Raw genomic sequence first — 14,680 nt, 5'->3', positions numbered from 1 at the left:
TAATCTGTTCGAACTGTTCACGCAATATTTCGACAGATAACATTTGAATGCACCTTGCAAGTTTGTAAAGTTGATGCATTAAGTTTTTCTGAAAGAGGTGCGCAGGATATTCAAGTTGATAAAAGAGGGTTTGGGAAAATATAGTCCAGAAAAAGTGTGAGACCAATAGCTGTGGTTCATCGATGAAATTTTTCCTAAAATATGTGTTAAAAGATGGTAAGCATTACATGGGTTTACAACTCTCATTCTTTAAGCTATACTAGAAAACTAACAAATATTTCAAAATTGCATGGGCTTGCAACTCTTATTCTTTGAGCTACACTAGAAAACTGACAAATATTTCAAAGTCTCCCCTTGTGTTCACGAACCAGACCCGAAGTGATCCGGACTGTTGTAAGCGAAATCTATAAACGCACGAAACACGTACTATGAGCACTGCTGGCTAGCAGTTGTAAATTAAATGCCTTTCCACACAAAGACTGAAAATACTGAGGAACAGAATAAACACTGAGGGCTCGAGTGCGAAATCGTTAGCTGCTTCGAAGTTCTCGACGCAAGAGTTACCTTCGGCAAACTGAAAGAAACATACGTAAACGCTAGTAACAGTCTTGTACTGAATAACCGAACGCCGATTGAGGAAGCAATTCTCAGTGAATAAATACGTTTGCCGAATGCTAATGATCCTGGTTGAATTCCCAGTTTCGTTTAATTTATACGAGGGGAGACCAGTAAGTACTGTAACACTTTTTTTTCTCATCCAGTTTCGGCTGAAAAAATACAGAATTTGTTGTGGGGCGTCGTGGTACGTTCACGCTTCAGCCCATATACTTTCCTGAAGTCCCGATTGGCGGTGGCGCTATACTTAGTCTTCAAGGAGCGTTCGAAGCAGAGAGCAGTCATTGAGTTTCTTTCGGCGGGAAACAAGAGCATCACTGATATTCGTAGGTGCTTGCAGACTGTCTACGAAGACCTGGCAGTGAACAAAAGCTCGGTGAGTCGTTGTGCGAGACGTCTGTCATAATCGCAACAAGGTCGGACAAACATGTTCGAATGTTCGATCTCCCGCTGGCCGGCCGCTCAAAGCTGCGGCTCCTGCAGTATTGGAACGTGTGGACACTCACTTTACAGGTGATTGACGGATCACAAACACCTCACTGCACAGCTGGACGTTTCTGTTGGTAGTGCTGACACACTCGTGATGACACACTCGTCCAATAGTTGTGATACTCAAAGGTGTGTGACCGTTGGATTCTTCGCCACCTAACAGAAGACCTTAATGAGCAACGAAGGACCATCTGCGAGCAGTTGCTTGGACGTTACGAGATTGATCGTGGTAATCATCACTTCGAATGGAAAACAAAACGGTAGTCCATAGAGTGGCGCCACATCACCTCTCTTCCGAAGAATAATTTCAAAGTCGCACTCTCAGCGGGTATAGTCATCGCGAAGGGCTTCCGGGATTCTGAAGTGGTTAGTCCGTTTGATGTCCTCCCTCGTGGTGAAGCGATCAACTCTGAAGTGTATTGTGTTCCCCTCAGGGAATTGAAGAAACGACATCAGCGTATTCGTCGTCACTGAAATGAACTCCTCCTTCTCCATGACCACGAGGCCTCACACACGTCTGCCTACCCGAGAGGAGCTCTCAAATCTTCACTGGACTGTTATTCCTCATCCACACTAAAGCCCGGATGTCGCATCTTCTGACTTCCATCTGTTTTGCCCAATAATGGATGCACTCCGCGGCAAGCAGTACGTGTATGAGGGAAGGGGGTTATAGAAATAGATTCTGGTGAAAAAGTAAGCTTTTGTAGCCAAAAGAGTAGGGAACAGTATGGTGCACTGGAATGTTGAATAAAACCAATCTGCCGGCCTGAGTGGCCGAGCGGTTCTAGGCGCTACAGTCTGGAACCGCGCGACCGCTACGGACGCAGGTTCGAATCCTGTCTCGGGCATGGGTGTGTGTGATGTCCTTAGGTTAGTTAGGTTTAAGTAGTTCTAAGTTCTAGGGGACTGATGACCTCAGAAGTTAAGTCCCAAAGGCTTAGAGCCATTTGAACCATTTGAAAACCAATCTACTTTCAGAACAAAGTATGTTGCGTTACATATTGAAAGACCCTTGTAAAATTCACGAGCGCATCGAATACTAAATAGAATCGTTAAATGAATGCTATCAGTGTAATAATGGCAAGGAGAGTGAACAGTTTCAGAGAGAGGGTGTGTAAATTACTCATTATTTCCTGGCAACACAGCTCATAATACATGGTAGAACATAATTAGTTACGAGAACCACTCGACATTCTATTCCATTGCCTAAAATGTAATTTACTCACAAAATATTTCAGGAAGTGACGAACATACCAAGAATCTGTGGATTATAAACGAATGTCGCATACAATACAAATGAGCAATATAACGTAAACTACGTCCGGAGGCCTCGTCGTGCCTATCGGTACCGACCGACCGCCATATCACCCTCTCCTAATATGGGAGGGTCTGGGGTAGGCACACCACTCGCCTAGTCGCTGTCAGTTTTCGTGAGCTGGAGCAGCTACTACTCGTTCACGTAGCTTCTCAAATGGCCCCACGAGGCTGGCTGCACTCCGTTCCTGTCCTTCCAGCAAGGAATAATTCCCTGTCAGTACCGGGAATTGAACCGGGTCCTGTGCATGGCAGCCACCCGTACTGACTACAGAGCTACGGAGGCGGACCAAATGCGTAATACAGAGAAGACGAATTCTGGCCCATATGAACGGAGACTGGATGCCTCACAGTGCAAATCATATCACTTATAACGTTTCGGTACAGACTACTCTTTGCACTAATGCAAACGCCCCAAGCTGCACTTTGCAGTGAATGTGTAAAGCAAGCATACCCCTTTGTACGTTTCCACATATAAACCTGTGTTCCACAGGACAGCCAGCATCTCTGTCAACATACACACTAGGGGCGAAAAAAAAGCATTATCACGAAGAAATTACTCGAATGAGGCGAAAATCGGTTGATGTCATGTGCAAGTACAGACAAACAAATTATTGCATTTTTCAGAAATAAAATGGATGTTTATTCAAGAGAAAGTGATGCAGAAACTGAGCAAGTCACTAAATCGTTGGTCTACGTCTGGCACTTATGCAAGCATTTACTCGGCTTCGCATTCATTGATGGAGCTGTTGAATGCCCTCCTGAGGTACATCGTTCCAGATTCTGTCGAATTGGCACGTTAGATCGTCAAAATCCAGAAATGGTTGGAGGTTCGAAAATTGTTCAAGTGGCTCCGAGTACTATGAGACTTACCATCCGAGGTCATCAGTCCTCTAGAACTTAGAACTACTTAAACCTAACTAACCTCCATGTCCGAGGAAGGGTTCGAACCTTCGACCATAAAGATCGCGCGGTTCCAGACTGAAGCGCCTAGAACCGCTCAACCACAGCGCCCGGAAATGGTTGTAGCGTCCTGCCCATAATTGTCCAAACGTTCAAAATTGGAGAGAGATCCGGCGACGTTTGCTGGTCAAAGTAGAGTTTGGCAAGCACTAAGGCAAGCAGTAGAAATCCTCGCCGTGTATGGGCAGGAGTTATCTTGTTGAAACGTAATCCCAGGATGGATTTCCGTGAAGAATATCGTTGACGCAGCCAACATGGATTTCCAGTTGCCCAATAATGCGTATTATGCAATTTAACATTTCCATGGTTCGTGAATGTAGCCTCCTCAGTAAATAAAATCAAATCAATAAATGTGTCCCTCTGAATCTGGAGTTGGGCCCATCAGCAGAATTCAATGCGACGCATACAATCCGTACCAGTTAATTCTTGGTAGAGACTGTTTTGTAAGGATGATATTTATGGCGATACAGAACACGAACAACACTACTCTGGCTCATGCCAGATTCACTTGAGATTTGACCCGAACTAACACAAGAATCTTAAACCACAGTGACAGACACAGCTCGGCCCGCTTAGTTCTACTCTGCAGTTTTCGGAAGATTTAAGGATGAGTGCATTGGTGTAGTAGCTGCCATTTAGAGAATATGGTTTGTGTTGTACAAGCTTTGTTGCAGTGTAAATTTAGTTTCATTTGAAATATTGATTTTCTGTGTTAATATTTATTATAAGATGAGTAATTCTTTGACGAATTTTAAGTGAGTAGCCCCATTATTTACATGGTTATTATTTGTTGGTCCGAGATTGCAGATTATTACTCGATGATCAGCAGGTCCGCCTTTATTGCAAACAGAAGGTCTTCTTTTATTTTGTACCTGCAACTGTTTCAGTTTAACGGTTAATATTTGTTTTTTGATCTCGTCTAGCATAAAAAAGTATAAAGAGTTATCTTCAACTGCGATACTGTCGATATTATTTCAATTGTTAATGTCACAAAACACAGCACAACCGTCCCGTGGCTCGCAAATGTAGTAGTACAGCTATGATCGGTCAGAGTAGCGTCTACATCTACATCTACATCTACATGACTACTCTGCAATTCACATTTAAGTGCTTGGCAGAGGGTTCATCGAACCACAATCATACTATCTCTCTACTATTCCACTCCCGAACAGCGAGCGGGAAAAACGAACACCTAAACCTTTCTGTTCGAGCTCTGATTTCTCTTATTTTATTTTGATGATCATTCCTACCTATGTAGGTTGGGCTCAACAAAATATTTTCGCATTCGGAAGAGATGAGAAACAGGCGACAGTCGTCAACAAGTATTGCGATTGGTTGTGACATTCCATGAGCGAAGTTCGAACCAAGCCTCCAGATACAGTGAGGGAACAGTACTTAGCATTCTTAACGCTTTTCCCGACCGATGACCCTTGTGTATGTCAGAACGATGGTTTAACTGTTCTGTATTGTTCTTTTCAGTGCAATTTCCGAGAGTTGCCCAGAAACTAATGCACCGCCAGGACAAGGATTGGTACCGACGCGGCATACACGCCCTTGTTTAGCGCTAGAGGAAGGCCACAGAAGGGGACGGAGATTACGTCGAAAATTAGGGTATATAGAGAAAACACTATTTTTTCGTGTGTGTAATTCTCAGTATGTTCAATAAAGAACTATTGAAGACAAAAATGCGTTGCATTACTTTCTCGTACAATCGACAAGAAGTGCAGTAAACTGTGGAACTTTTTTACCGAAGTTACCAAGAATAAGGCAAAGCGTATTCTTTTCAATACCTTATATTCATTTCCTTGAAAGGTGGTTCTACAACAGTCTTAAAAAACATACTCTAAAAACAACATCGATCATCATACGAGACCATAGTTACAGTTTCACCAGATCCATCAGAGCGCACCAGATCCCAAGAAGCCCAAGAGTTTTCTTTTGAAATACCAGTTCCGTCTACATCAAGATCTTAAGTGTTCCTAGAGAAAAAAATTAGTGATTTAATTTTTAATATGCCAGCTAAAGATTTGCAACTGTTTTCCTTGACTATTTGATGCCCCACTATAAACTATCACCAAGGTACATACCGAGTACAGCAATACTAGATGCTCAGTATGTAAGACAGCAAAATAAATTAAAATATCAATTGGGAAGTGTATCTCACGTTTTCACCGTTACCGCTGGTTGGACGCTCCGGGCAACGATGTTCTATCAGGCAGTACACTTACATCGTAAACTGGGAACTGAAGTCCGCATTATTAGAATGTTTTGAACGTTATGAGAGGCTTACAGCTGACTGTATTAAAACGGAATTATGTAACCTACTACGTAAGTGGGAAGTACAAGATAAAATATATGCGTTTGTTACAGATTGAAAGGGTACAGTACCGTCCGACATTGAGAATAGGTACAACATTCTTCGTTATTCTTGTCAGAACAACATATTTTTAATAACTCAATTACTGGCGTGTGTGCTATAAGTTGGAAACATTTAAGAAATGGCGTGTGCAGGACTTGAAATTAGAGACGAGTACTTCCACGTGGTGAGTATTGTGTGAGTCTCAACCTGTGTATGAGACAAAGGATAAAGAGAAGTACTTGTACATGGTATCAGTTGAGGACTCGCGTGTGTGACGAATATGTTCTTAATATTACTTTGCGTGTTATGTTTCCGTGTGACGCTGGATTCAAACTCAAATACTCTGAGAGAAGCAAGGTGAGTCAGCCGTCTATCCAGCAACGCCACTTGGCTTGCATTGCACAAGAAGACGTGCACATATCCTCCATAGTTCGTAGTAGGAAAGAGATGTTTCGAAGTGGGGTAGTGTCGTGTGAAACTGGGATGAATGCTAATTGAAGTGGGAAAGCTGAAAGTGAAGTGATCCTAACGTTGTGACAATCCTTTGAGATGTATGTTGCCAGTGTGATGTATTTCATGTAATTTAAGTATGTGTGGTTTGCATGGGAGAGTAGCAAGATAGGTTCAGAGGCAGTAGGCCATGCATGTTCCATTTTGTACCGCTCGGTCTGGAGGAAGTTTTCGTGATGATGGGTGTGAGAGTCGAAGTGTGAGATATAGCAAAAGATCCACCATCCTATACAGAAAGTGCACTTTAGCGTTAAATAATTACGAGACCATAAGATAGAGAATCACCAATGTAAATCCATGCCCACTGGGCGGCGTTTCTCATGTGTAATTGTTGTATAAAATGTAATGGTGTGTTAATCTTTGAATCATAATATAATTTATCGGAATAAAAAGGATAGTGAGAAGAATAAGTTTGGTGGCCTTGTTCTTCGAGTAGTGTGTAGTCATGATACCCAGAATTTATAATGTGTGCGCCATTCATATTCAGTGCGATGGCCACGTGTTGGTCAAAGCCGTTGGGTAAAAAAGAAAATGTGGTATTGCCAGAGCGTAGTGAACAATCAGAGTTGTGTAAATTACTAATAGTCAGATGTGCGTTATCGGTTTCCGTTGCTTAATGTTCAAACATGTGAATAATTTGTAGCTTAATTGTGAGTACTAGAGCTCAAAATCAGTCATTGAGAAATATGAATAAATCCACTCGCTTGGCAGACCACTCATCTTGCAGGCCTGACTGCTTGATGCCACAGTATGAGCAAGGCATGTGGGTGCCTCTCAAGATAATGCCCCTAACACGAAAACAGCAATTCGATTGACAGGCTATGAACATCTACCGTGTGTCGCACATACACTTAAATAATAGTGCGTTACGGATTTAAGAGCATTGAAAACATCATACAAAAAACAAAAAAAATCGTAGAAAACTTTCATAGACGTCTAGTGTCTACGAAAAAATTAACTTCAATATAAGAGTAACTCAGGCCTAGGCAAAAAAAACTTTAAAACTGAAAATAGATTTTGCCACTAGTGGAACAGCTCACTGGATGTGCTGCAAAGTCTTAATGTTCTACAATCACCCCTTGAAGCCGTGCTTGGACTTCTCCACAATCCTGCGGAATGTCATTTTGAAACTGAATGGCAAGCTGCACCACAAATTGTTAAAATTTTATAGCCTTTTAAACATTTTTCAGAAGAAATGTCCTCAAAAATACAAGTGCCTATTTCAAAGGTGCTAGCAGCCACCGACAGTGTAGCGGGTATGTTTGACAATTCACGCATTAATTTGAGTACGGAAATAGCAAATAACTTTCTGCTTGAGTTAATTACGGAATTTAGTAGCCGATTTTAAAACTGTGCTAGACATTCAGTTCTACCAATAGCGGCACTGTTGGATCCGATATTTAAGAGGATTACTTTCAAAGATGAATCTATTTACAAGTACGTCAAAAGTTCATTAAAAACTGAGTTAGAAAGAAGTATTCATTCATAGACGCAATTTGAAATAGAGTTGACGGAGCCCATATCGCTGAAGAATACTCAATTTGGGAAGAATTTGAGGCGAAAACAGCGTCAAGGTCTGCGACATCACCTGTTACCAGCATAATTTCAATTAGGCAATACATGGAAGAAAAGTTATTAAGTAGGCATGAGTGTCCATTAAAATGGTGGCAGACGAGAACACTCCTCTTTAACCTGAGCTGTCATGTTTAGCAAATAATAATAATAATAATAATAATAATAATAATAATAATACTTATCGGTCGTGGCTGCTTAAGCGCCATCGGAAAGGACATTCACATTCACAAAATAAGGTCAAATATTGTCTGGTAGACATTATCTGAAGCCGAAATGCCTGGAAAAATTTCATTTTTATACTTAAACCAAAGATTGACGTGAGAAATAATTGTGATACAATAAACATTTTCTGACTGGCTGTTGTTATATAGCCTAAATACACGGAAGCGCCAAAGAAACTGGTATAGGCATGCTTATTCAAATACAGAGGTATGTAAAAAGGCAGAATACGGCGTTGCAGTGGGCAATGCCAGAAACGTGCCTGGCGCAGTTGTTACATCGGTTACTGCTGCTATAATGACAGATTATCAAGATTTAAGTGAGTCTGAACGTGATGTAATAGTTGGGGCACGAGCGATGGGACACGGCATCTCCGAGGTGGCGAAAAATTAGGAATTTTCCCGGAAGATCATTTCAGGAGTGTACCGTGAATATCGGGAATCCGGTAAAACATCTAATCTCCGACATCGCTGCGACCGGATGAAGATCCTGCAAGTATACGACCAACGACGACTGAAGAGAATCGTTCAACTCAGATGTGCAACCCTTCCGCAAATTGCTGCAGGTTTCAGTGCTGCGCCATCAAAAAGTGTCAGCGTGTGAACCAGTCAACCAAACATCATCGACATGGGCTTTCAGAGCCGGAGGCCCTCTGGTGTACTCTTGATGACTGCACGACACCAAGCTTTACGCCTCTCCTAGGCCCGTCAACACCGACATTGGACTGTTGATAACTGGAAACATGTTGCCTGGTCGCACGAGTCTTGTTCCAGATTTATCGAGCGGATGGACGAGTACTGGTATGGAGACAACCTCACGAATCCATGGACACTGCGTGTCAGCAGGAGACTGTTCAGTCTGGTGGAGGCTCTGTAATGATGTGCGGCGCTTGCAGTTGGAGTAATGCGACTCTGACAGGTGACACGTGCGTAAGCATCCTGTCTCATCACCTGCATCTGTTCATGTCCATTGTGCATTCCGATTGACTTGGGCGATTCAAGAAGGACATGTGACACCCCACACCTTCAGAAATGTTACAGAGTGCGTGCAGGAACACTATTCTGAGTTTAAACTCTACCACTGGCCACCAAACTCCCCAGACATGAACATTATTAGGCGTATCTGGGATGCCTTGCAACGTACTGTTCAGAAAGGATCTCCACCCCCTCGTACTCTTACGGATTTGTGGACAGGCCTGCGGGATTCATGGTGTCAATTCCATCCAGCACTACTTCAGAAATTAGGCGAGCCGTACCGCGTCGTCTTGCGACACTTCTGCAATCTCGAGAGGTGTTACACGACATTAGGCGGGTGCACCAGTTTCTTTGGCTCTTCAGTGAGTGTTGATTATTACAAAAAGACTTCCCAATCGAAGTCGTGGACACGCAGGCAGCTGTACCGGGATCGATATCGTATCGCTTTGATCGCCTTGTTCCAAGTTACGAAAGTCTCATTTAAAGTATAAATGTTTTTTAAAATATTCTCATATAAGTCCATAATTGTGATCCTATTTGAAATCAAGCTCAAAATGTCATTTTTTAGATTATTTAGTTACTTGAAGAATTGAGACCATTATTTTCATTTTGCTTATCAGGTACTTAATATACATATGTAATGCCTTGCATTTTTAAAAAGTTATCTTTAACTTCCAAATTAAATAATTTAGAGCTTTACTGATTTTCTTTTTATATCATTATTTAACCCGCTTCAACTGGATTCAAGCATAAAAAATACATCATAGTACCAAGGTGTAAACACATGAAACCGACAGGGTTCCAAACCGACAGGGTTCCGTATTGGGTATCTCAATATCCTTGGAAATAAAAAGTGATTCGTTCTAACGGCACATATCTTGTCACTGCCTTCACAGCAACACAAGCGATACAACTTAAGTCCGGGGAGTATGGTGGATGGTACAGTACTTCTCAGTGCCATCGACGGAACAGAGCAGCCACAGCTTGCGCTGTATGCGCCCGCGCATTGTCGTGCAAAATGATGGGTGGGGTTAAGTCATTGTGACTTTGATTTGATTCCAAAGATGAAGGAACCACTTCGTGGCATTCGCTTCAGAACTGTTTCAGAGATTCCACAGGCAGCAGACCGCTCCATTCGCACCATCAACAGAACAGGCTCGGTTAAAGGTGTACTACGCCTTCCACATCGCTAGCAACCGGTTCTACACAACGCTGAGGACTACTTTGAAGGACAGTAATAGGTGAAAACATGTAACTCTTTTGTATCGGTTGCGAATAAATAGTTGCCACTATTTATGTTCCAACGCTCGTAATAATAATAGTATAGTGCCTACTTTTAGTCAGATTCATCTGACTCGTATTTTGGTGGGACATATTTTTGGCTCTCGTTTAGAGCAAACAGTGTATTAATATCGAGCTGGACGGGGCGTAAAACTCCCGAGAGCAGCACAAAATTCTGTTGCCAACCTCCCACGCCAGAGCCATGTGTGAGCTGAGAATAGGTGTCTCTTAGACTTCGCTGGCCGTAACACGCCTGTGACAGCGTCCCACCTCCCACCGGCTTGCTCCAATTTCAGACGACGATCTATTGACTACTTCTATTTTCCTGCTGATGCAAGTGTATGAATAAGTGTTTTTCGTCCCAGTTTAACGTCCCTAGAAAATCAGTGGCAGCAGCCTCGCCTAAAGAGCCCTTCGAGGCTCTCTCGTTGAAGACGTCAGGCGCATTCTTCTGGTGTTTAAGTTAGATATCTACAACTGCAATTTTGCAACGTGTAGACGAAGTCAGTTAAAATAAATGTTGGTCATTGTAAGTTTCATGCGACGACTATTATCAGTGAGAGATGTCGAATTGTTTCCCGTTAATGTTTGTCAAAGTGGAGTTTAGATTAGATTAGATTAAATATACTTTCATTCCAATTGCTCCGTAGTGAGGAGGTCCTCCAGGATGTAGAACATATAAGAAAACAACAATACATGACAAATATTTACAACTCAAACAAATAAGCTAATGTACCATTCCACAGGTCCCAAGCTGCATGGTCGTCATTTTTTAATGAGCGTTATATGATAGAATCATTTTACAAATACTACTGCACTGAATTTAAAATAAAAACGTTTTTATTTATTTATAAGGCAATAAACTTGTAATACAACTTCTAAATACTTATTTACAATGAACACATTACTGCACTGAACTGGTGCAGAAGTTAAGATTGTACTCACACACTTACTATGAACACATCACTGCACTGAAATTCTACAGTTGGTTCTGTTGAGAAATTCATCACAGGAGTAGAAGTAGTTGCCCACCAATAAATCCTTTAGGCTAATCTCAAACTGAATTTCATTGGTTGTTAAGCTTTTTATGGCTGCTGGCAAGTTATTGAAAATGTGTGTTCTTGAATAATGCACACCTTTTTGTACAAGACTAAGTGACTTAAAATCCTTTTGAAGATTATTCTATTTCTAGTATTGATTCCATGAACTGAACTGTTGGTTTGAGAAAGTGATATATTTTTAATGACAAATTTCATTGAGGAATATATATATTGGGAAGCCGTAGTTAATATCCCTAGTTCCCTAAACAGGCTTCTGCAAGATGTTCTTGAGTTCACACCACATATAACTCTTACTGCACGTTTTTTGCCCGGAAAACTTTAGCTTGGCTTGATGAATTGCCCCAAAAAATAATCCCATATGACATTATGGAATGAAAGTAAGCATAGCATGCCAGCTTTTTCATTTTTATATCCCCTATGTCTGACACAACTCGCATTGTAAATATAGATTTGTAAAGACGCTACAGCAGTTCTGTGGTGTGCTCCTCCGAGCTGTATTTATTATCAATCTGTAATCCCAAGAATTTAACACTGTCCACTTATTCTGTCTGCTTGTCATCGTAAATCAGGCATATAGTCGTGGGACACCCCTTACAAGTTCTGAACTGCATGTAGTGTGTTTTTTCAAAGTTTAATGACAAAGAATTCGCTAGGAACCAGTGAGTAATGTCCACAAATATTTTATTAGCTGACCTCTCTAAGACTACACTTGATTTGTTATGTATTGCAATGGTTGTGTCATCGCCAAACAAAACGAACTTGGCTTCTGGTAATGTTACTGATGAAAGGTCATTGATATACGCAAGAAAAAGTATTTGTGCAATCCCACAGTAGTCTCTTGCGGTATTCGATTTGACGATACGTGCTAACGGAGACAACAAAACACGCGTAATAATCAGAACTCCTGTCTAAAATGTCTTGCGTTACGCAGTGGTAGCACTATCATCAGCGTAAATGAAACTTCGCGAACTTCTGAGAGAGGCGGCACTTCCGTTAATACTTTTGTACGATTTTTATTACTTTCCAGGTTGTTTTCAGGGGACGGACGCGGTAGTGAAGAGGTGTCCGACGCTTCTGTTCCATACCAGCCAACATCTACATTCAGCTGGCATTCTATCCACACAAAAAACAAACGTAATTTCCGCCCCTTGGACTGTTAGAACGCAGATGCAGCACGGATATGTTAACACGACAGACAATAGAACAACTGTTGTGTCGTTCGAACAAGACATAGCCAGGGCGAAGACGCGAGCTGGTGACAGTGCCATAGAGACTCGCAACTTGCGCGAGTTCCATCAGCACCACGGCCGATGCTGAGGATGAAGGTATCGACTTCGCCTCCGCCAATTGCCGACCGACAACGTATAACATCCACGATTATTATTATTATTTTTTACTACGAGTGGAATATGAACGTGTGGATAATATTCATTCAATTATGTAATTATTTCTTAAAAAGATGATAATTATGTAAAACAGAGGCAATATTTGTCTCACATTCTTTGTTAATCTATGTCATTCTTTTCTTTTGCTTTGTACCCTCTTGTCTTCTTCTTCTGATGTACATCGCCCACGCAAGACTCGAATCGATTCGAGGTCTGTTAATTGAAAAACATTTAATGTAAAATTATTGTATTTTTATGCTGATTTGCTGGTAAAAACAAATAGAGCCAAATGCGTTAAAACTATTTATGATTAATTATTCAAAATTCACTTCCTGCTTTAATTATAATTTTGTATTAATTGTTTTATCATAGCAGTTGTTAGTTGCGATTACATAGCAACTTCGTCTGTACTACTTGTTGAAAATAGCATGGATTTGTGGATAACTAATTTGAAAAACAATTTAATAATTTTTTTATTGGTGGCATCAATTTAAATGATTTAAATGGTTTATTGGGAAAAGGAAAATCTTAATTAAAAAGAAATCCTCTATCTTTTATTGGGCGCCATCTTAACTTTTATTACAGTGGCAAATTTAAATTACTTGAAACTGCAAATTTTCAATATTCCGATGAGTAAGAAATAAATGTGCACCTGTGGTACTGAACTCTATTTATAAAAGAAAAAAATTAATCGAATCAGACTGCATTTTCTAAGAACAGCGCTGATGGTATTCATTGTTGAACAAGATTTCATTGCTGATGTATGAGGCCAAAATTAAACTACGTATGAATCACGGAGAAAAATATTTTTTGGTAGCATACGCCAGTGTTGTGTGCGGATGGTATTCTGTGGTTCCTTTTCATAATCAATTTGCTAAGGATAATTAAATCCATCGAAAACAAAAAAAAATTATAAAAGCTCTGATGTACGATCTGTAATTTTAGTGATATGAACACAGCTTACAGACAACATTATTACACTACGTCAGGTGGAATTCTTGTGCAATTTGAACAAAATAATTATCCAGGAGAAGTTGTAGTTTGAATAATGTATTATACATGTGTATAATATTGTCAGTATCGTCAGTATCATTTACAAAATCAAATCAATGAACTGCTAAAAAAAATAAAAAAATAAAAAAATTAAAAAAGAAACAGAGTGAATTCAAACCGCAGAATACCATAGAGTATCGTATCATCCATATTCATTACACTTGTCGATGTTGATGTTACACAAAAACCGCCACAAACGGACAGAAGCCTACTCGACGATAGAAGAGCAGATGTCGCCCACTTGGTTCTAGATCATTGTCCAGGGCTGGCTTAGACAGGGAACGTTATTTAGTGAACTCTTAGAAGTGAACACACAGTTATTGTAAGTTGTATTTGCTATGTACTGTGAAGTTTATCTACGATTATTTGCACTTAGCCACTGAGGGCCTTTCTTGTGGTATGTTACAAGCAGTGTTGTAGACTTTTATTCAACATGTAAAACTTTTTAACTCATTTGTGTGACTTTGTTACTAATTTGTTGAAGTGTTGTAGAACCTTTGTTCTCCTATCCTATTACCTGACCCTGCGGCATAGCTGTGTAATAGTAGCAGGGAGAAATTTTCTTAGCGGTATACTGCATCAGAAGCCGTTTCACGGATTCACAGACTCGGCCTACTGTAACAACAGTGTCAACTTGGCCTCCACAGCTGTAGCGCCGAGACCTTTGCAAAACTGGCGACGAGGATTTACAAAAACAATCACCTCCAGGAGCCATCGTCCTAATGATTTGTAGCACCGCCTTTTGCCCTGATAAAGGCTTCAATCCGGCGAGGAGAAAAGTCCACAAGTTTCTCCAGGAATGCCATGTCCGAATGAAGGCACTCATTAATGATCAGAATGCATATAGCTATAAAACTACGTCGATGGCGCAACGTTTAAACC

The sequence above is a fragment of the Schistocerca gregaria genome, chromosome 1 (genome assembly GCF_023897955.1).
Source record: "Schistocerca gregaria isolate iqSchGreg1 chromosome 1, iqSchGreg1.2, whole genome shotgun sequence".
Taxonomy (NCBI): domain Eukaryota; kingdom Metazoa; phylum Arthropoda; class Insecta; order Orthoptera; family Acrididae; genus Schistocerca; species Schistocerca gregaria.
The sequence above is the reverse complement of the archived record's forward strand: the minus strand, read 5'-3'. Positions refer to the sequence as shown.